Source organism: Triturus cristatus, chromosome 1_1, assembly GCF_964204655.1.
Source record: "Triturus cristatus chromosome 1_1, aTriCri1.1, whole genome shotgun sequence".
NCBI lineage: Eukaryota > Metazoa > Chordata > Amphibia > Caudata > Salamandridae > Triturus > Triturus cristatus.
This window is the reverse complement of record NC_140579.1, coordinates 774,732,642-774,757,584: the sequence shown is the minus strand read 5'-3', so window position 1 is coordinate 774,757,584 and position 24,943 is coordinate 774,732,642.

The window sequence follows — 24,943 nt, the reverse complement described above, 5'->3', positions numbered from 1 at the left end:
TGTTGGATGGATGAGCACTGTATTTCTATGCCAAATAGCAACCTTCCTTTTGCTTTCCAACATCTTTTACTACTGGGATACCAAATATTATGGCTCACGCATTGCTGTAATATCTTGTGCCCCTTACGTTTGTGGGTTTCCCTTTAGCCATTCACCACTTGAAGTTGCCTTGTACTTGATAGAAGGCTACAGTAACTTTTCACATTTTTTACATCATGCCACAAGATTGTACTTCCTGTTCCCTTAGGGAATACCATATATAATGGCCTATACCGGCTATAATATTTGGTATCCCATCTGTTTCTTGGGTTAGAACTTACCAGGATTCAACTTGACATGGTCTTATGTTGGATGGGTGAGCACTGTATTTCTATGCCAAAATAGCAACCTTCCTTCTGCTTTCCAACATCTTTTACTATGGGGATACCAAATATTATGGCTCTTGAATTGCTATAATATCTCGTATCCCCTACGTTTCATGAGTTACCCTTTAGCCATTGACGACTTGAAGTTGTCTTTTATTTGATAGCAGACTATAGAAACTTTTACATTTTGTACGTCATTCCTCAAGTTTTACATCCTGTTCCCGTAAGGGATACCAAATATAATGGCCTATACCAGCTATAATATCGGGTAATGTGTTCCTGGGGTTAGAACTTACCAGTACTCAATTTGACATGGTCCTATGTTGGATGGATGAGCACAGTATTTCTATGGCACATAGCGACCTTCCTTTTGCTTTCCAACATCGTTTACTATGGGGATACCAAATAGTGTGGCTCACGCATTGATGTAATATCTCTTATCCCCTACATTTCATGGCTTACCCTTTAGACATTGACGACTTGAAGTTGTCTTTTATTTGAAATCAGACTAAACAAACTTTTCACATTGTGTACGTCATTCCATGAGATTTTACATCTGGTTCCTTTAAGAGATACCACATATAATGGCCTATACTGTCTATAATATCTGGTATCCCTTGTGTTTCTTGGTTTAGAACTTAACCAGGATTCCATTAGACATGATCTTATGTTGGATGGGTGAGCACATGTCTCTATGCCAAATAGCACCCTTCCTTTTGCTTTTCAAAATAGTTTACTATGGGGATACCAAATATTATGGCTCACGCATTGCTGTATTATCTCGTATTCCCTATGTTTATGGGTTACCCTTTAGCCATTCACCACTTGAAGTTGTCTTGTACTTGATAACAAGCTACAGTAACTTTTCAAATTTTTTACATCATTCCACGAGATTTTACATCTGGTTCCCTTAAGGGATACCAAATATAATGGCCTATACCGGCTATAATATTTGGTATCTCCTGTGTTTCTCGGGTTAGAACTTGCCAGGGTTCAACTTGACATGGTCTTATGTTGGATGGGTGAGCACAGTATTTCTATGCCAAATGGCAACCTTCGTTTTGCTTTCCAACATCGTTTACTATGCAGATACCAAGTATTATGGCTCACTCATTGCTGTAATATCTCGTATCCCCTACATTTCATGGGTTACTCTTTAATCATTGACCACTTGAAACTGCCTTTTATTTGATAGCAGACTAAGGTATATTTTCAAATTTTTTACATCAGTCCACGAGATTTTACATCTGGTTCCCTTAAGGGATACCAAATATAATGGCCTATAACAGCTATAATATCTGGTATCCCCTGTGTTCCTGGGGTTAGAACTTACCAGTACTCAATTTGACATGGTCTTATGTTGGATGGATGAGCACAGTATTTCTAGGGCTCATAGCGAACTTCCTTTTGCTTCACGACATCATTTACTATGGGGATACCAAATATTATGGCTCACGCATTGCTGTAATATCTCGTATCCCCTATGTTTCCTGGCTTACCCTTTAGCCATTGCCGACTTGAAGTTGTCTTTTATTTGATAGAAGACTACAGAAACTTTTCACATTTTGTTCATCATTCCACAAGATTTCACATCCCTTTCCCTTAGGGTATTCCATATATAATGGACTATACCTGCTAAAATATTTGGTATCCGCTGTATTTTTTGGTTTAGAACTTCCCAGGATTCAATTTGACATGGTTTTATGTTGGATGGGTGAGCACAGTATTCCTATGCTGATTATAACCCTTCCTTTTGCTTTCCAACATCGTTTACCATGGGAATACCAAATAGTTTGGCTCTTGCATTGCTGTTATATCTCGTATCCCCATGTTTTATAGGTTACCCGTTAGCCAATCACCAGTTGAAGTTGCCTTTTACTTGATAGCAGACTACAGTAACTTTTCACATTTTTTACATCAGTCCACGAGATTTTACATCCGGTTCCCTTAAGGGATACCAAATATAATGGCCTATGCCGGCTATAATATCTGGTATCCCCTGTGTTCCTGGGGTTAGAACTTAACAGTTCTCAATTTGACATAGTCCTATGTTGGATGGATGAGCACAGTATTTCTATGGGAAATAGTACACTTCCTTTTGCCTTCCAACATCGTTTACAATGGGGATACCAAAGATTATGGCTCACGCATTGCTGTAATATCTTGTATCCCCTATGTTTCATGGGTTTCCCTTTAGCCATTGACCACTTGAAATTGCCTTTTATTTGATAGCAGACTACAGTAACTTTTCAATTTTCTTACATCATTCAACGAGATTTTACATCTGGTTCCTTTAAGGGATACTAAATATAATGGCCTATACCGGCTATGATATCTGGTATCCCTGGTGTTTCTTGGTTTAGAACTTACTAGGATTCCATTAGACATGGTCTTATGTTGAATGGGGGAGCACATGTCTCAATGCCAAATAGCACCCTTCCTGTTGCTTTCCAACATAATTTACTATGGGGGTACCAAATATTATAGCTCACACATTGCTGTAATAAGTTGCCTTGTACTTCATAGCAGGCTACAGTAACTTTTCACATTTTTTACATCATCCACAAGATTGTACGGCCCGTCCCTTTGAGGATACCATATATAATGTCTTATACTGGCTATAATATTTGGTATCCTCTGTGTTTCTCGGGTTAGAACTTACCAGAGTTCAACTTGACATGGTCTTATGTTGGATGGATGAGCACAGTATTTCTATGGCACATAGCGACCTTCCTTTTACTTTCCAACATCCTTTACTATGGGGATACCATGTATTATGGCTCACACATTGCTGTAATATCTTGTCTCCCCTACATTTCATGGGTTCATTAATCATTAATCCACTTGAAATTGCCTTTTATTTGATAGCAGACTAAGGTATCTTTTCACATTTTTTAAATCAGTCCACGAGATTGTACGTTCTGTTCCCTTGGGGGATACCCATATATAATGGCCTATACCGGCTATAATATTTGGTATCCCTTGTAAATCTTGGGTTAGAACTTACCAGGATTTAATTTGACATTGTTTTATGTTGAATGGCTGAGCACAGTATTTCTATGCTGACTATAACCCTGCCTTTTGCTTTCCAACATAGTTTACTATGGGGATACCAAATATTTTGGCTCTTGCATTGCTGTAATATCTCATATCCCCTATGTTTCATAGGTTACCCTTTAGCCATTCACCAGTTAAAGTTGTCTTTTACTTGATAGCAGACTACAGTAACTTTTCAAATTTTGTACATGATTCCTCAAGATTTTACATCTGGTTCCCTTACGGGATCCCATATATAATGGCCTACACTGAATATAATATCTGGTGCTCCCTGTGTTTCTGGGGTTAGAACTTACCAGCATTCAATTTGACATGGTCTTATGTTGGATGGATGAACACAGTAATCCTATGGCAAATACCACTCTTCCTTTTGCTTTCCAACATTGTTTACAATGGGGATACCAAATATTATGGCTTGAGCCTTACTGTAATATCTTGTATCCCCTACATTTCATGGGTTACCCTTTAATCATTGACCACTTGAAATTGCCTTTTATTTGAAAGTAGACTACAGTATATTTTCATTTTTTTTTTACATCATTCCACAACATTTTACATTCGAGGGGATGCCACATATAATGGCCTATATGGCCTATAATATTTGGTATCCCCTGTGTTTCTCGGGTTGGAACTTATCAGGATTTAATTTGACATGGTCTTATGTTGAATGGGTGAGCACAGTATTTCTATGCCAAACAGAATCATTCTCTTAGCTTTCCAACATCGTTTACTATGGGATACCAAACATTATGGCTAACGCATTGCTGTAATATCTTGTATCCCCTACGTTTCATGGGTTACCCTTTAACCATTGACCAGTTGAAGTTACATTTCATTTGATAGCAGACTGCAGTATCTTTTCACATTTTCCATATCATTCCTCCAGATTTTACATCTTGTTCCATTAGGGGATACCAAATATAATGGCTTATACGGCCTATATTATTTAGTATTCCTTGAGTTTCTCAGTTTGAAACTTACCAGAATGCAATTTGACATGGTCCTATCGTAGATTTGTGAGCACAGTATTTCTATGCCAAATAGCACCCTGCCTTTTTATCCAACATTGATTTCTATGGGGGCTAATTATAATGGTGTAATCAGACTATAATATTTGGTATCTCCCATGTGTGTCTCGGTTTGGAACTTACCAAGATTGAATTTGACATGGTCTATTCTTGTGTGGGTAAGCACCATATTTTGATGCTAAAAAGCAACATTCCTTTTGCTTTCCAACACCGTTTACTACGGGGATAACAAATATTATGGCTCATGCATTGATGGAATATCTCATATCCCCTACATTTCATGGGGTACCCTTTTGCCATTGACCAACTGAAGTTGCCATATATTTGATAACAAACTTCAGTATTAAATCATTCCACAAGATTTTACATCCAATTTCTTTTGGAGGAAACCAATTATAGAGGCCCATTGGGCTATAATGTTTAGCATCCCCTATGTTTCTCCAGTTAGAACTTACCAGGATTCCATTTGATATGGTCTTATGTTGATTTGGTGAGCACAGTATTATTCTGTCAGCTGTCACCCTTTCTTGAGTTTTCCAATACCTTTTACTATGGGGATAACACATATTACGTCTCATGCTTTGCTGTAATATCTCGTATCGCATACTTTTCAAGGGTTAGCTTTTAGCCATTGACCAACTGGAATTGCCTTTCTATTTGATACCAGATTGTAGTCTCTTTTCCGTTTTTTATGTCATTCCGCAAGATTTCACATTTGGTTCCTATGGGGGATACCAAATATAATGGACCTATACGGGCTATAAAATTTGGTATGCCCTTTGTTTCTCGGTTTAGAACTTAATAGGATTCAATTTTACATGGTCTTTTGTAAGCTTGGTGAGGACACTATTGTTCTTCCAACTAGCACCCTATCTTGAGGTTTCCAACACCTTTTACTATGGGGATACATCATACTACGGCTCATACGATGCCGTAATATTTCGTATTCCCTACTTTTCAAGGATAATATTTTAGCCATTGATCAATTGGAATTGCCATTTATCTGATACCAGATTGTAGTCTCTTTTAGCATGGTTGATTTCATTGCACAATCTTTCACATTTGGTTCCTTTGGAGAATACCAAATATATTAGCCCATACAAACTATAATATTTGTTATCCCCTATGTTTCTCTGGTTAGAATTCATCATGATTCAATTTGACATGGTCTTATGTTGGCTGGGTGACCACAGTATTTTTCTGCTAATTGGCACCCTTCCTTGAGTTTTCTAACTACCTTTTACTATAGAGATACCACATATTACTGGTCACACATTGCTGTAATATCTTGTATCCGTTACTATTCAAAGGTTACCTTTTAGCCATTGACCAACTGGAGTTGCCTTTTATTCGATAGCAAATTATAGATTTTTTTCCCATTTTTGATAACATTCCACAAGTTTTCACATTCAGTTCTTTTGAGGCACTGCACTTACCCGCGGCCCAAACCTGGTGGAGAGTCACGGGCGGTGGCGCACAGTGTCGAACCTGCTAGAGCATCCACTTGGGGTTGATACCAATGTGGGCATGATGGTTAAGTCCAAATCTGCTATGAACCTCCCCCCAGGCATTGGTGATGCAGCGGGCCCTTTCACCCCTACTGATAATGGAGTTGGCACTCTTGGCCACTGTCCACAGTCATTCTGTCCAGTTTGAAAAGATATTGCAGGCAATTCTGGACACAAAAGCCACGCTGAAGTTCAAGATCGATGCAGTCTCCTTGGAAGTGAACCTGCTCTGTACAGATCACAGGAAATTGGTGGACTATGTGGACGATGCTGAATCAATATTAACCACAATGTGACCCACATTGCAGGAACTCAACACCCAACTGAAGGACATGAGGGCAGAGGGGACCTATCTACATCAGGGGATGCAGAGGGCTGCTGGAGGCATAATAATGTCCACTTCTTGGGTTTTCTGGAGTGCTTGGGGTGCCTGAGTATAGAACTCTTCTTTGAACAGTGGTTGATGACCACAGTGACAGGCAATGTACCCAAATTCTTCTCTGTGGAGAAAGCACATTGTCTACCTGTGAGGCCGCCACCACCAGGGGCCCAGCCGAGTCCTGTAATTGCAGAACTAATTAACTATAGGGACAGAGACTTGATTCTGCTGTTGTTTTGGATGAAAGGTCCCTGATACTTTAAAGGCAGCAGCATCACTGCTTATCCAGATTTTACTGTGGAGGTGTAGCATCTTCTCAACTCGCATACAGTGGCCAAGCAACGCCACCTGGAGCTAGACCTAAAGTATTCTCTTCTCTATCCTGCTAAACTTAAGGTGATGGATAATGAGTAAACCCATTCTTTCTTGACTCCTGGAGATGCATAAACCTGGTTACAAGCCAAGGGAATTGCAAATCCCACATCAGATGCCCGGAATGCTGGTAAATGACTGACATCGCAACTGAGGCATAGGAGGAGCGGAGGACCCAGAGCTGCCCCTTCATGGCACAGGTGGCCAGAGAGCAAGCACAGGCAGGGGAAGTGGTGCTGTAATAGGGCCAGAACTCTTTTGAGGTGTTGCGGTCAGACCGTGCCTCTGACAGTCGGCTACTGATGGCTCCACGGCCTCTGCTGGGAAGGACTCCCAGGGGCAGGAGTTGGCGTAATGGCTGGAGCATGATCTGTTCCAGGCAGGTTGCTCCCCATGCTGCACAGCTCCACCTGTCTGTGCCTGTATGTCTGCTCCCTGATCTCGCTGCTGCCGCGAGTTCGAGGCCCTCCTCCACCCGCAGGCTCCCGCCTGTGCCTCATCCCTAGTGGCCCAGTGGGGAGCCGTAAGTATATTATGCTCACTCTGTTCCTTTTTGCCTGTTTTATTTGTCTGCTGTTGCATTACTGTTTGTGGCAGCAGGGGCGCCGCTGACCCTTCTCCTGCTGGAGCTGCAGCTTCACCAGCCTCCAAGCTGCCACCTCGCCCACTGGGGTAGGATGCAACTACCTCAGAGATGCATACTACTCAACACCCACTCATCCCGCTAGCACGTTATCGGACTCTGGGACCTACTCGACTCATCCTCCCCGGACATCGCCTTCGTGACGGAGACCTGCATGAACCCCTCCTTGGCACCTGACATCGCCATAGCCATCCCGGACCGCTACAAGATCACCCGCAGGAACCGCTCCAACGGAGCAGGAGGAGGAATCCCCATCGTCCACAGGAACACCCTCAGTATCTCAACCAGCACCGACGACACCCTCAGCGCTGCCGAACACCTGCACTTCCAGATCCATATCGACCCCCAACACCACCCTCAGAGGAACCCTCGTCTACAGACCCCCCAGACCTCAGTCACAGTTCAGCGACTCCATCGCCGGCTTCGTCAGCACGCACGCCCTTGCATCCACGGACTACATCCTCCTCGGAGACCTGAACTTCCACCTCGAGAACACCAACAACAGCAACTCCACCACCCTGCTCGACAACCTCGCCAACCTTGGACTCAAACAGCTCGTCACGACTTCCACCCACTCCGCCGGACACACGGTCAACCCCATCTTCTCCGCCAGCAACCACGTCACCTTCAGACACACCACAGAACTCCACTGGACCATCCACCGCTGCATCCACTACACGAGAAACCCACAACGCACCACCACACACAACAGACCTCCTGTCGCAGCTGGAGCAAAATTACTGAAGACTATCTAATCGCCACCCTCACCCGAAACCCACTAACTGACACAGCCGACACTGCCGCCCGCAACCTCAGGCAATGGATCGACGACTGCGCCAACACTCTTGCCCCGATCAAGAAACCCTCAAACAGACGCACTGACAGAAAAGCCATCTGGTTTATCGCCGACCTCCAGGCATCCGAGCAGACCTGCCGAAGGCTCGAGAAGAAGTGGCACCACAAAAAGACAGTGGACAGCAATGAAGCCGACAAGAGCGCCATCCGCAGACACCGTCAAAAAGACCTCCTTCAAGGAACGCATCAACAACATTGCACACAACAGCAAAGACCTCTTCAACATCGTGAAGGAAGTCTCCAACCCCAGCTCCAACTCCAATGACATCCTGCCATAGCAAGACTTCTGTGACTCCCTAGCCACCTTTTTCCACAGCAAGATTGTAGACATCCATGACAGCTTCAACAACCAGGCCCCCCGACAGCCACTGACACCTCAGACTCACCGCCCCCCAGCCACATGACCCCCTGCTCTCCTGGACCCACGTCAATGATGACAACACCATCAGAATCATGAACACCATCCACTCCAGCTCACCATCAGACCCCTGCCCACACCACATCTTCAACAAAGCAAGCTCCACCATCGCACCCCATCTCCGCAAGATCATCAACAACTCCTTCGAGACCGCCACCTTCCCAGAGAGCTGGAAGCACGCTGAGATCAACGCCTTACTCAAGAAACCCAAGGCAGACCCTAAGGACCTCAAGAACTTCTGGCCCATCTCCCTACTCCCGTTCCAGGCAAAATTCATCGAGAAGATTGTCATCAGGCAACTGACCCTCTTCCTTGAAGAGAGCAACATCCTGGACCTGTCCCAATCCGGATTCCACAGCTACAACAGCACCAAAACCGCCTTCATTGTCACAACCGACGACATCAGGACCGTGATGGACAACGGAGAAACAGCGGACCTCATCCTCCTGGACCTTTCAGCCTTCTTCGACACCGTCTGCCACCACTCCCTACATACAAACTTCTACAACGCAGGAATCTGCGACAAAGCCCTGGACTGGACCACCTCCTTCCTCACCGGCAGAACCCAGAGTGCCCGCCTCGCTCCATTCCATGACACCAAGATCATCTGCGGCGTACCCCAAGGATCATCCCTCAGCCTGACACTCTTCAACGTCCACATGACACCGCTCGTCCACATAGCCTGATCGCACGACCTCAACATCATCTCATATGCCGACGACACCCAGCTGATCCTCTCCCTCACCAAGGCCCCCACCACCACCAAAACCAACGTCCACGAAGGAATGAAGGCTGTCACCGAATGGATGATGAACAGCCGCCTGAAACTGAACTCGACAAGACGGAGGTCCTCATCCTCGGCTCCACCCCCTCTGCCTGGGAAGACTCCTGGTGGCCGGCCATGCTGGGAGCTGCATCGACATCCACCTACTATGCACGCAACCTGGGTTCATCCTGGACTCATCACTGTCAATGACCCAGAAAGTCAACACCGTTTCCTCCTTCTGCTTCAACACCCTCCGCATGCTCCGCAAGATCTACAGATGGATCCCCACCTGAACCAGAAGGACGGTCACCCAGGCCCTCGTCAGCAGCAGACTGGACTACGGCAACACCCTCTACGCGGGAACCTCGGCCAAACTCCAGAAATGACTACAACACATACAGAACACCTCTGCACGCCTCAACCTCGACATCCCCCGCCACAGCCACATCCCTCCCCACCTGAGAGACCTGCACTGGCTCCCCGTCAACAAGAGGATCACCTACAAGCTCCTCACCCACGCTCACAAAGCACTACACAACACAGGACCAGCATACCTCAACGAACGACCGACCTTCTACACCCCGAACCACCAGCTTTGCTCCACTGTCCTCACCCTCACCACCGCCCCCGCATCCGAAGAGCGACCGCCGGCGGCAGATTTTTCTCCCACCTCGCCGCCAAGACATGGAAAACCCTCCCCATCCACCTGCGGCAGACCCAGGACCTGCTGACCTTCAGGAGACTTCTCAAGACCTGGCTGTTCGAGCAGTAGCAGCACCCCCCACCCACCCCCCAGCGTCTTGAGGCCCTCACGGGTGAGTAGTGTGCTTTACAAATGCATGATTGATTGATTGATTGATTGCTATTAGGGGTGGGGGTTTGTTCTTTGCTCTTTGATAAGTGGTGTGGACTGCTCATCAGTGACTTTTAGGAATAGCTTGAGGCCTCATGGGAGAGGATTGGATGCCCAGATCATTGGAGAGGGCCTGTGTGTCGGTGAGCCCTGACCTCTCCAAACAAGACATGCATTTTATTACACATTTCTCTTTGGTTCTTGTTCATTAAAAGGATGATTATGGCTGGTCACTCAGAGGAGTCTTGGTCATAGAGGGTTACAAACCTTGGGTTTTCTTTTGAAACACAGATGAAGTTTCCTGCATATATTTCTGTGGCATGGCCCTGTACCGCACTGGTCTCTTGGTTATCAATGGGGCATTTGAGGGGGCATACACACTGGAGTTGTGGGGCATGGGAATGTGGAATGCGATTTATCAGTACTTACCATCATACCCCATGGGCACACCTACAGGCCACACTACCGCACGCTATAACTTGCTGACGTGGAACGTGACAGGCATGGCCACTACCACAATGAGGTACTGGGTTCATACATATCTTACGTGCTGCTGCTCACACAGCTTTTTTGAAAGAGATGCGTTTGACACTGGCAGAGTTACAAAAAGTACCTGCAAAATGGAGGACACAGGTGTATGGCACTGCAACATCGGCGCATGCAAGGGGGTCATGATATGGATTGTCCAGGTGTCCCATTTGTGAAAGACATACACTGAGTTGACACTGAGGGTAGGTACGTGGTGGTGGAAGGACATGTGGATGGTGGCCCCCTTACTCTGGTGGTTGTTTATGCCCCCAACACTAATCACTCTGCTTTTTTTAGGTCTCCTCATCCCAGCTCTTTTACGGAACCCACACAATCCCAGCATCAGGTAGTGACTTTAACTGTGTTCCAGATGTTGCCCGGGACTGCTCCACCCCTCCGCTGAAAGTCACTATGTGTGTCAGGGTATCATAATACTTTTGGGACTGGATGGTTAACAAGAGCATGTTCGACATGTGGTGTTTGCACCATCCGGATACCAGCGACTTGTGTTATTGCCTGGCCCATGACTCCCAAACCAAGCTTGATCTTTTTCTCTGAAATGAACCATTGGGCACGCAGATAACTATGATGGCGTCCTTGACGCACATCCTCGCAGATTACTGCCAACTGCTGATGACGTTCCGGACCTGGAGGTTCCAGACCAAGGCACTTCAGAACCCCCCCCTTCAAAGAGGCCCTGTCTACATATATTACCAAATATTTAGAACTTAACATGGGCACCACCCCCTCTAGAGTCCTGGAGAGGGATGCCCACAAGGTGGTTATCAGAGGGCAACGCATTGCCACTATGAGGGGGGGGTTCATAAGGTCCTGCGCGGGGAGCTTTTGGACATGGAGCAGGAGTTGAGACTACTTGCGACCGAGGTGTCATGGTTGGATGATGGGACAGAAAGACACAAGCAGCTGAGAAAGAGTCACAGGGATCTAGAGGCGAGGTTGGGGAAACATGACTATAGTCACTGCCTTACCATTCTCCATGCGAAGGCGGGTCGCTTGGGCAAGCTATTGGCATGGCTGATCAAAGAGGACCAGACACGCCCATTGATCGGAGCAATCAAATTGGGGGGTGACACAGTCGTTAATGCTGCCAGTGGCCATTATTGTCACTTTTGCAGAGCACTGTCGCTCCCTGTATGTGGACGTAGAAAGCCCCCCGTTGACAGGATCAAAGGGTTTCTTGATTGACTACTGTTACCCTGATTGATTCCGCTCCAATGAGCTGAACTGGATGAGCCCCTTCAAATTGATGTGATACGGGTGGCTATCACCCAAATTGCCCGAAATAAAACTCCGGGTAAGGATGGAGTCACAATAGAATATTATGCCACCTTCCCAGAATCTCTTTAATTAAGCAAGGTAGGAGGTTAGGCTCCCAGACTCACTCTGTGAACCATTGATAGAGGCGTCAAAACTGTTCCAGGATCCCCCCGAAGTCCCCTCACAGTGGCCGATTTCTCCCTTAAACGTAGACTATGAGATATTAGGGAAGGTCCTGGCCAATAGGCTTCTCACTGTTGCTAACACCCTAGTGCACGTTGATCAATGTGGGTTTATTCCACAATGCAGTACCTTCCTCAACATATGAGGACTACTTCATCTGATCAAAGCTGCCTCAAGTGAAATGGGGGAATAGTTGGCAGAGTTTCTTGACATTGAAAAGGCATTTGACATACTGGGGTGGGATTGCCTACTGGTGATGCTGGAGGAAATGGGTATCGGGCCGGGGTACCTTATTTAGATACGTGCCCTCAATAACAACATGACAGCAAGAGTCAGGATGGTACAGTTAATATCAGACAGCTTTGACATACATAGGGGCTCCAGGGAGGGTCACCTCATCGTCCCTGTTGATGTGAACCCTAGCCATGGAACCCCTGGTCTAATGCCTGCACTTGCAAAGCAATTGCAGCTTTGGAGTCTCCTAGTACATGACGAGCACTATATCATCTCTTTATAAGCAGATGATGTCCTTATTTATGATGCCACTGCCACACTTCCAACCCTGATGGAGACACTGGAGGAATTTGGAATCATGTCAGGACTCAGAGTAAATTGGTCTAAGTCTTGCCTGTTCCCTTTCTCTCCATTTCCTGAACATAACAGGAGGGCCCTGCCACGGTTTTGGCTGGAATGTCGCCTTGACACGCTCAATGACTTGGGTGTAGAGATCTACCACTCGAACAAGGACCTTGTGGAGGGTAACGTTAAAATGGGTCGGTTTCTTGAACCATTGGATTTATGTTTTTTGGTTGTGTTCTGTATATACAGAAGGACATCCTCCATGTACAGGTATACGACCAATGGCCTGCCACTTATATAAATTCCTCTATGTTCATGCAGCTGCCTGTGCACAAAGGCCAAGGGTTCCACAGAAATGGCAAATATGAGTGGTGACAGGGGGCAACACTATCTGGTGCCACTGTCCATTGATAAACACTCTGGCCAAGGGGTTGCTACGGAACCAGATACTTTTAATAAAACACCTATCCAGGCCCATTTTTGGTAATACCTGAAACATATATGGCCATTCCAGAGAGTCAAATACTTTTTTAGCATCAAGTGACCGGTAATTGAGGGTCTAAATGATGTACCACTGCTGGGAGAGTACTTACATTTAACAATGTTGGTTGGCTGGGTATAAAATCAGTCTGGTCTGGAAGTACCAGACCTGACATAAGTGGTTTTAATCTACTTACTAGGACTTTTGCAAATATTGTATTGTTATGTAAAACAATTACAGTAGTGTACATGATGCACAGAGTTCTTCTGATCTGTCTGGTTTGAGAAGAGCTATCCACATGTCTCTATATGTCATTGTGGGAAGTTCTCCTTCCAGAAGGGCTTCTTCATACTCCTTAAGTAGGTGGGGGCTTATTAAATCAGCATAAACTTCATGAAATTTAATTCAAATCCCATGAGGCCCAGGTACCTCATCACACTGCAGCTACATTATTACCTCTAGTAAAGCCTCAAGGCAGACACATGTGAACCTTTCAAATCATGCAAGTGTGATATCATTAAGATAGTCTGCACATCTGCTGCACTGTAGTAGTGTCTCTAGACTGATCCCACGGTGATGTGAATGCATGCAATATTTCTATTGCACTGGACAACATTCAACTGGGTGTTCTTCCTTCCTCCAGTCTACAGGCCTTAGTTTTGTGCATGTGCTGTACTCCTAAACATTACACTACAAAAACACGTCCACTGGTTGGGTGGATTAGGAATGGTGTGCAAATGCAACTAATGTTATTTATGTGCATAAAGTCCTTGCAGGGAAGGCTCTCCTTAATTGAACAATACAGAGTAATAGGCAAAATCCATAAAAGGGCCAGATGAATCAACAATCCATTTTGCGATTTCCTAATTGCGAATTCTTGCGATTCAAAATTCGAAAATCACAAAATGGAATGCATGAAAGTGTGTTTAACACTTCTGTGATTCCTAGGGGATCGCATATGACCTACCTCATGAGTATTAATGAGGCAGGTCACAATTTGTGACCCCCTAGGAATTGCAAAAATCAGCGGGATGGTGGCCTGCTGGGGTCAACAGACCACCATGTCCGTGATTGCTTTTAAATAAAGCAATCTTTTTTTGTAAAGCAGCCCATTTTCCTTAAAGGAAAACAGGATGCTTTACAAAAGAGAAAATGAAAACATTTCCTATCATTTTCTAAGAGCAGGCAGTGGTCCATGGGACCACTGCCTGCTCTTAGAAATGCATTTATTGACATTCACAAAGGGGAAGGGGTCCCTTGGGGACCCCTTCCCATTTGCGAATTGTTTACCACCTACTTGAAGTAGGTGGTAAATGCGAATGTTTTGCAACCACATTTCGGTCGCAAAACATTCTGTACTACCGATGCGATTAAGTATTAGGTAGGGATGCCCTAAACATGCTTTTTCCTAATAACTAATCGCAAACCCAATTTGCGATTTGGTAGCAGGTTAACAAATCGCAAAATAGAGTTTGCTGCAGCAGAAAGGCATTTTTTTGCGAATTGTCCATTTGCGAAGTCAAACAATGCTTGATGCATATGGCCCCAATTTCCAAATATGCAGGAAAATCAGTAAGAATTCAGACAGCATTAGTAGTTACGTAGGTAAGGACTTCAGGCTCACCCCCAAAATTGGACAGTTATGTATGTAATCTCCCCTTAGAACAGTATGAAATCTGCTGAATCATGGTGTGAGCAAGAAAATACATTATAAACAAATCAGAATACAGACTTTAAAAACATCGTACAGCCTTACTACCTAAGCACTAACCTACAACATGAATAATGAATACCTCCCACCCTCCTGACCTAATGTCATCCGGAGGTGTCAGAAGAAACTAATTACATAAACAACAGTAAACCATTGTGAATAAATGCAATACCTCATGCAAGAGCCTTGGGAAAATGTTACATTCTAAGTCCATGCCAAAGAGCCTTTTTCAAGAACAGTGTCATTCAGAAATATACAAACATGACTTGCTTGACTATGTGCAGCAGAAATAAACAGTGAATGTGACATACATTTTGACAAGATGGTGTTAAAACCTAATTGAAGCCTAGTTAGCATAAGCCAGGATAACACACTTTAACAGGTCATATCAAAATTGTTTCAAATGTAATAGCATCCGGTCAGTATACATGTGTGAATTTGAGTGTAGATTAACCCCTTCTGTGCCACACCCTTTCCCCCTCCTGTGCCGGGCGTTACATTAGTGGGCGGGTTTCATGACGAGATAGTCTCGTCATGGGCACAGCGCGACCGTGCTCCATGACGAGACTATCTCGTCATGGGCACAGAAGAGGTTAAGATTCTGCAGATTGTTAATACTGCACAATTTTTTTTCATTAATACACAATTCCTCAGCTTGCGTTCCTAGTATTCTTCCTTCCTGCTCTGCAACCTCCCTGAAATTGCTTAATAGTTAATTCATTCTGGAAAGTTTTCATAATTATGATCCTGTGTATAATCTTTTCCAGCTACCTAAGAGAATTTTTAAGTCATGTTAATCACTCTCACAGTAATTTCAATGTCTCTGCTTTCTTTGCTATGCCCTTTGCCACAACACACACTTTAAGGCTCTGCCAAACCATAGTCATCCGTGCCACAGAGACCAGGTTGAGGTACGATCATTCAGTGTTTGCTTTATGCAGCTCATCCCTGAAAGAGACATTTAATAAGAATTTTGGTTTAGGTCTCCATGTTCCTGCATGTCAGGTACCTTGCTTGCAGTCCTGTACCAGGACTATTGGGGAGTGGTCTGATAAGGATCTACGTAGAATGCCAGTGTGCCCAATCTAAGATGTCAGGCCCATAGACAACAGACAATAGTCTATTCTTGAGCTTGCATCGTGCACAGTAGGCTAATAATTGTACTGTGGTTGGATGCTGTCTTACCAGACATCCAAAAAGTCACCGGCATTCATGATTTATGCTATCATTGTAGACAGCGCAGAAGGTCTAGTAGTATAAGTGAGTCTATGTTAATTCAAATTCAGCATTTGATTGACATCTTCTTTCCAAATTCCATTGTCTATACCTATATTTAGGAAAGCGTAAAAGTTAAGGCCGTATTTATTTACCAGTGTCACTTCAATAGTATTTAAAAATTATTTATGCCACTTCCTCTGATACCTTATCACTCATCCTGTTCTGGGATTATCGATAGATGAAAGTTGAGGGATTGCAAGATTAGGGTAACAACTCCCCTGGAACGGAGAGTGGGACTCATTAGGGGAGAGGATGTAGCCTTACGGCTAGAGCGGTCAACGTCGAAGCTGGGGAACCGGGTTCGAGTCTTGGCAATGGCGCTCAACATCCTGTGATTCTGGGCAAATTACTTAATCTCCCCGTGCCTAACAAAAAATGAAGGTGTCCTTGTGAAATGAAACTGGTGCTATGTAAAGCGCTCTGATACCCGATATCTTCGGGTCTAGTTTGCGCTATATAAAACTCTTAAAAATATATATATATTAGTGTTTTCCACACTTAAAGGCAAAAGAAGATTGTGAACCAGGGCTCAGGCATTTTTCTTGTATCATGTTTCTTATATCATAGTTATGTCCACTTTATAATGATCCTATGAATGTTCAGCCCTCTAATATTCCAATTTATCATTTTAACAATTCTTACAGAATGCATTGCATTAACTCCACATACCATACTTCCAATTGCACAGGTGTTGTACCTGGTGTACCACTGCATGTAACATATTGATTATATTGCAAGCCTTCCTGGTGCCAACTGAAAATGTACTCAGCTAGTGATTAAACTGTCTTTTTATACTGCCTACCATCCCTCCTCCAACAATGACCCCAATCAACAAGTGCCCAAACCCCGTAAACCGCATAAAGATATTGTTAGAAATTGGGTTTCTGGTTGGCAGAGGTATGCACCCTGTCCAAACAGGATCACAATCCTCGTTAGGGTAAGTCAGATACACACCCTATATTATGCTGTGCTCACCCTCTGGTAGCTTGCCACAGAACAGTCAGGCTTATTTTAAGAAGCAATGTGTAAAGTATTTGTTATTTGTGCAACACGTCAAATAGTAAAACAGTGAACACACCACACAAAAAGATACCACACCTGGTTAGTAAAACAGAACTTCATTTAATGAACAAAACAAGACCAAAACCCCCAAAATCGAATACGTAGATCCTGAGATCTACGTAAGCACCAACTGTGGTTATCTGGTCGTGCCAGATCGGGAAAAAGTCACAAGTTCAGGATGACTGAGATGGAACATTAGCTGGAAACAGGGACCCACCTACACCTGCAGAACACACTATCTTAAATCCTGGTGCGTGGTCTGCGCAGAGTTACTTTGCAAGACTTTGCTTCGTCGTTTCCGAGAAGGACCACAGAAGGCAGAGCACATTAGGCCAACTTGTTGAAAACTAAAACAGCGATATGATTAAGCATTCACTAAAGACAGGAATTCTCTCTAGTTGCAACATGTTTCTTGTCTTATGTTGACTAATGTCAGGACTCCATTTTGTATTGTCGTGTCTCCACGTGCTCAGCACGAGAAGAGTCCTACCTCTTTGCTAGTTGTTCTTGTAATCTGCCTAGTAACAGTCTATAAATAGCTCCTTTGTCCGTCCGGCGCATGCCCAGACTTGACCACATCTGTCATCAGTTAGTCCTTGCTTGACCATGTTTTCGCGGGCTCAGGAAATTAGTTACTCCGCCCACATATTGATTCTGTATCGAAAATGCCCATAAAAGGTAATGAATTTCGCTTCATGTTGTATCCACCCACCTATGAGCCCCTCTTTGTGTATAAAAGGGGACTATGTACGCAAGTTCTTTGTGCTACTCTATGCAATACTGAAGAGTGTTGTATAGGTTGTAGGACCACCCTTAAGGGTTAATAAACTCTGTCTTTGTACTTTGCAGTTTCCGTGCCAACTTCCTTCCAGTTTTTGTTACAGAAGAGCGAACCCTTGTACTCTGCGGGCCTAGCTGGGGCCTGTATTCATCAATTGGCGCCCGTCACGTGGGGCTCATCGGCGACTCGGATGCTCGAAGGACTGGTCGTGACGAAGGTGAGGAATTCGGCCGGGGATGTGATCACTGCCAGTGGCGTCTTTTAGCCCTGGCATCCCGAGGTTTTCTTCCTCCCCTTCCGAACTGACCTTCTGGGTGGCGCCGGTCCTCGACTGAGACCTCTTCTGTCGGTTTTGCTGTGACAGCCGTTTGGGCGAATTTTGGAGCTTGGCAGTTGGAATCTGGATACTCTTGATTGGTAAGAACCGTTGTACGGTACTTGCTCTGAGTTTTTGAAGCCTGGGTTGGCTATTTGAGTTTGGTTTTGTGATGACCGGTCATGCTTTGTATTGATTACTGTGAGAATATATGCGTTGCAACACATATAGGCAGGTAATGTGGAGATATTTCTCCGGAGCTGTGTAAATTTGAACGGCGCAACGTTTAAGTGCCATTTTTGATAATACTGCATATTTTGCATTATTTTTGAGCATGCCTGCTTTTAGCGCACTCCGTAAGTGGTGCTGCTGTTTTGGAAACCGGTTAAACCTCGAGGAATCTGCTCCAGCCCCCCCAGAGGGGACTCCTAATAGGGATATGTATGTGAAGCATGGTCTTTCTTCTATAATGTACAGCACAGTATGGAGGAAATACACCAAAAAGGATCCTGAGTTGCGCTGGCCTTTGTATGGATCATTTGATGTGCGTAAGATTGAGTATATGGAACAGTGTATGTGTAAACGGCGTGCTCGGCAAGACATGTTTGAATGTGTACGGTTATGGGTGAAGGAAGTGCGTGAGCGAGAGAAACGTGAGAAAGCGCTGTTTGATAAAGAGCAACGGAAGAATGATCATGTGCGAGCACAGGAAGCGAAGCGTCGGGAGGAAAGAGAACTGGCGGAGAGGCAAGAGAAGGAGCGTAGGTTGCAAGTCTCGTGTCAATATGCTGTCCGCCAGCCACTCTATCCTGTCCTTACTAATCTTGAAGATGATTTTTATTTATTAGATCGTTCTCCACCTCCTTATGCTGGTGCGTCGGCCCCGAGATCGCAGGAGTCTGGATTGGTTTCGGATAAGGTAGACACGCGGTCTATGTTGTCAGTCGAGCGCATAAGTGAGCTTCGGAAAATTTCTCTCCGTGCACTTAAGAGCAAGTTATCCCTCACTGAATTGTTGGACTCTTGGGAAAAGTGGCAGGATAGAGAGAAGTTGTATTTTTTGGGACACTTTTCTGATGAAGTGATTTCTGCCTTTCGGAAATATTCAGAAGTTTTTGAGCCTGATGATGTAGTATTAGATGCTAAAGCATTGCGTAACGGTGTTTTTTCTCCCTCTAAGGCACCTGATGCGGTTCGACGGCTGTTTGCATTACGGGACGCGGCGAGTGACCTTAAGGAGAGAGCGCGCCAAAAGGCAGGGGAACAGGAGCAGTCAAATCCGCGTGACGGCGATGACCAGTCATCTACCTCCCACTCAGATAAGAGCGAACTAGTGCATGCTAAACCGATGCGAGAGGCAGCACCTTTGTATGTTCCTCCTAAAGGAGCGGGAACTAGTTCGGATATTACTTCCGCCGATGCTAAGGGATACTTTGTGTATAATTGGGTCTATACTCCCTGGCATAGGGCTGATGTTATGGCATTGAAGAATGCTTTACCTGACCCCCGCAAAAACCCAGCGGCCTTTTATGAAGAGGTCGAAGGGGCCTTGAATTCTTGTACTATGACTTTAGCAGATATAGATTTGTTCTTTGGGCTCATATTACCACCGGATATGTGGAGATCTGTGCGGAAGGTAGATTATGTTCCCGCTTTTAAGGCTAAGTGGTCTGAAATTGAGGATGAGGATAGGGAAAGAAAACCCGCGCAAAAACCACCGCAGATTATTTTAGATCTTCCCGCTGCTATCTTGATTAAGTTGAAAACGATTATTCCCCCTAAAAAGATTGACTGGAATATGTTAGCATCGTGTAAACAGAACGTTGATGAATCAGTCTCAGATTTCTTTACGCGTTTTGAGGAGACATTTCATGATTTTAGTGGTCAGTCACTTACGGATGATACGGGTAGACATCTTTTTGTGGATAAATATGTGGCGAATTTATTACCGGGAATAGCAGCTCGTTTAAAAGCGAGTGAAAGTTCCTGGTCCACTTCGTCTCCGGCATCCCTCCTGACTATGGCTCAGTATTATGAGCGTCAGGAACAAGAAGCGAAGGGGCAGGAGGAGAAGAAATCGAAAGATTTGAAAACAAAGGTGATGTTAGCGCAAGTGTATGGTCCGCCTCGTCGGGGTGTCGATAGAGGTAGGGGAGGATTCTATGGTCCCCCTTCGGGTCGGTCAGATGTAAATAGGAATCAATGTGCGTATTGTAGACGGTCGGGCCATTGGGCCAGAGATTGTCCGGTGTTGTATGCATCTCGTCAGGGACGTGGTCAAGGCCCAGCGAGAGTAAGAGGGGGTTTTTCGAATTTCAGAGGGAATTCTAATGATCGTGCTCGCTTTGAACCTAACGCGCAGCAGCGAGATAGACCCAATGTATTTGATCGACAGCACCAGTACCAAATGTCAGGGATTGACAGCTCTGGGTACCATGATTCGCGGCATGCATAGGAGTGCGTTGGATGGGGGTTGGAATCAGTTGAAGTGCCGGTTGATCAGAAGGGTCCTTATGTTTCAGCGGAGGTTTTGGGTTCTACTGATCGGTTCCTAGTTGATACAGGAGCGACCCGCAGTGCGCTATCCAGACAATTGGTTCCGAGGGCTCCCCCATCTGGCTTAATGGTTACATCGGTAGGGTTTGATGGTACACTCTCTCGAAGCCCTCTTTCCCGACCCCTTGCATTCCATGTTGATCCCTTTTCTGTACCCTGTCCGTTTCTGCTTGCCCCGAACACGCCTGATAACATTATGGGTCTTGATATGCTCAAGCACTTCAGAGCTACGATCCGCTGCTCCCCCGCTGGAGTACGTGTGATATTAAATGATAATCACCCGATGACAGACCGGATGTGTGTGGTTGCGGAGGAGACTGCATTAGCTTCCCTCCCTCGTTCTTTGTGGGCCACTTCGGATACTGATGTGGGACAGATGGTGATTCCGCCTGTCCACATTAGTGTCCAGGAGGGTGCGGTGCTACCACGCCTCCCTCAGTATCGTATTTCCCAGGAGGGGGAGGAGGCACTCATACAGATTGTGCAGGATTTGATTAAAGCGGGAGTAGTGGAAGAAGTTCCCTATAATGTTTGCAACAGTCCTATCTTACCCATTTTGAAGAAAGATACGGATACCAGGGTTTATCGGTTTATCATTGATTTGAGGGAAGTGAACAAGATTGTGATACCTCAGTATCCAGTGGTTTCTGACATCACGACGTTACTCACTTTGGTCCCGCCAACGGCGACCACGTTTTCAGTTCTTGATTTGAAAAATGCCTTCTTTTCGATCCCTATTCACCCTGATAGCCGATACCTTTTCGGTTTTACTCTGAATAATAGGTCTTATAGATTTTGTAGAGTCCCTCAGGGCTATACAGAAAGCCCTAGTATTTACAGTCAAGCATTGAAAAGGCAATTGGATTCCTTTGTTCTGCCCGAGGGTGTCGCCCTTATACAATATGTCGATGACATCTTGTTGGCGGCTGACACTCCTGAGCTGTGTGAGAAGAGTACGTTATCCTTGCTTTCCTTTTTGGCATCTCACAATCACAAGGTGTCGAAGAAGAAATTGCAATTCTGTAGACCAAAGGTGACTTATTTGGGTCACCTTTTGTCTAAGGAGGGGCGTGCACTCACGTCAGATCGTATTCAAGCAATTTTGGACACGCCAGTGCCTTCCACACAGAAGGACGTGCGTGCATTTTTGGGTCTTGTTTCGTTTTGTAGGCAATGGATATTGGGGTTTTCACACATAGCTAAACCATTGTTAGCCCTTTTGACAAAGGACACACCAATTCCTCTTCCCTGGTCGAACGAGTGTGAAATTGCCTTTCAGAAATTGCGACAGGCCCTTTGTTCAGCACCAGTGTTAGGGACCCCTGATTATACGAAGCCCTTTTCACTGTATGTGCATGAGAAAGATGGATGTGCATTATCAGTTTTAGTGCAGATGCACGGCGACAAGCAGCGCCCTTGTGCATATTTTTCAGCCGTACTTGATCCTGTTGCCCGAGCATTGCCTGGTTGTTTTCGCTCGGTTGCGGCGACAGCTGTGTCAATACGTCAAAGTGAGGGAATTGTGTTATCTCACAAACTGTTGGTATTAGTCCCCCATGCTGTTGATGCCCTGCTTAATCAGACAAAGACGCAGCTTTTGACCAGTGCCCGTTTAACGGGATATGAGTTGACGCTTTTGGCTCCTCATATTACGTTAAAAAGGTGTGTAACGTTAAACCCGGCCACATTGTTGCCGTTCCCGGAAACTCAGTCTGAGGCACGGAAGGCACACGACTGTATTCTTGTGACTGAGGAACAGACAAAGGGTTGTATTGATCTCCAGGATACGCCCTTTACAGATGTAGATGGAGAACTGTGGGTGGACGGATCATGCCTGAAGCTACCAGATGGTACGACTTCAGCAGCGTATGCAATCACCACACTGCAAACAATAGTGGAGACAGCATGTATACCACAGAAATCAGCTCAAGCAGCGGAACTGATAGCATTAACACGAGCATGTGAGCTCAGTGCAGGATTGTGTGTGAATGTTTATACAGATAGCCGCTATGCCTTCGGAGTAGCTCACGATTTCGGCCTACTCTGGAAGGAGAGAGGGTTTCTAACGTCACATGGAGCGCAGATAATGTACGGGGAGTTAGTCCACAACCTCTTGACTGCATTAATATATCCAAAGAAGATTGCTATAATTAAATGTAGTGCCCATAAGAAAGTGGTTGATAAAATTGGAGAAGGGAATGCTTTGGCAGACCGGGTGGCACGAGAGACTGCGATGCAGCCTGGTGCTACTGCAATGTATGTTGTGAAGTCACAGGCAGAAAGATGGCACGATGCTAGGAGAGAGGTGCTGGAAATACAGAGGACCGCTTCCGATAAGGAACGGGAGCAATGGTCCAATGATGGAGAATTAGATGACGAAGGATGTTGGAGAAATAAGCAGATGGATAAATGGAAGTTACCCACAGCCTTCGTACAACCTATGGTTCAGATGGCACATGGACTAGCGCATGTCGGAGCTTCCGCAATTGTTAAACTACTCACACGAGTTTGGGAGCATCCGGAGATCGCTAGTACGGCAAAGAGGGTAGTGCAGACTTGCATGATTTGCCTGAGGTATAACCCAGGAAAGGGTACACGAACTCCAGCAGGAGGATTTGCAACACCTGCTGCACCCTTTGAGGTTTTACAGATGGATTACATTCAGCTTGAGCGCTGTAAAAATCTGAAGTATGTTCTAGTAGTGGTTTGTGCCTTCAGCAAATGGGTTGAGGCATACCCTACGAAAGACAATACTGCAATGACTACAGCCAAAATGCTATTGAAGGAGTTCTTCCCTCGATACGGTGTTTGCAGATTGCTATGGAGTGATAACGGACCTCATTTTATAGCAGATGTTATAAAGTATATCCTGAAGGGTCTAGGCATTACCCAGAAGTTCCATGCAGTATTTCACCCTCAGTCTGCGGGATTGGTAGAGAAATATAACGGTACTCTGAAGCTTAAGATCGCCAAGATCCAAGCTTCGACTTCTTTGACTTGGCCAGATGCTTTACCGCTGGCATTATTGTCAATTAGATCGATAACGCATTCTCGAACCGGTCTCACACCTTATGAGATCGTCTTTGGGCGCCCAATGAATATTTGGGGTCCACCAAGACCTAAGTCCGTGTATGATGTACCTTGTGTAATGATGAATGATTATCTGGCACAGTTAACGGATAATTTGGTTTTTATTCATCAACAGGTCCGAGAAGCGCTCCCTGATCGGTCCACAGGTGAAGGTCATAATCTCCGACCTGGGGACCAGGTGATGCTGAAGGTTTTCGAAAGGTCGAACAGTCTGGAGCCGAGATGGGTTGGTCCTGAGCAAGTCTTGCTCGCAACAAGGACAGCTGTGCGGGTTTCCAATCGAAAGAACTGTATCCATTCCTTGCACTGTCGCAAAGTGCCACCCGGATTGGTGGGGCCTGCTGTATTGACCGACCATCGAGAAATTCTGACTGCGGAGAAAGGCCGTGCTGTGGAACCGAACGACACTGAGGAGCTCTTTCCGGACCAAGCGATTCCTGGAGGAAGAAGATATCACCTTAGACCGAGGAGGTGACTGCTGTATCCAAAGTTGTCAGAACGGCCCTTAGGTTAGTGAAACGGAGAGCCAATGTGGCAAGGGGGGGGGATCAGCCCTGCATTAGTGTAGCGACACCCGTCTTGGCCCGCTGGTGAAGAAATCAACCGCTGCCTAAGGGGAAGAGTTCTGACAACCTTTTAGTTTCAGGAAGATATTGACTTTTTACTCTAAGATGGAGAAGAAGAAGATTCTTTGCGCAACAGGTTTTACTATTACAGTAGCTATTGTTGGTATAACCACATGGTTTGTTGAGGATGTGACTCTTGCCCGGGAGCTGCTTGTTTTGACTACTCCAGTGCCTGAGGAGCACTACTTTTATACACTTCCGTATCAAGAACTGAAGCATCGTCAGTCTTA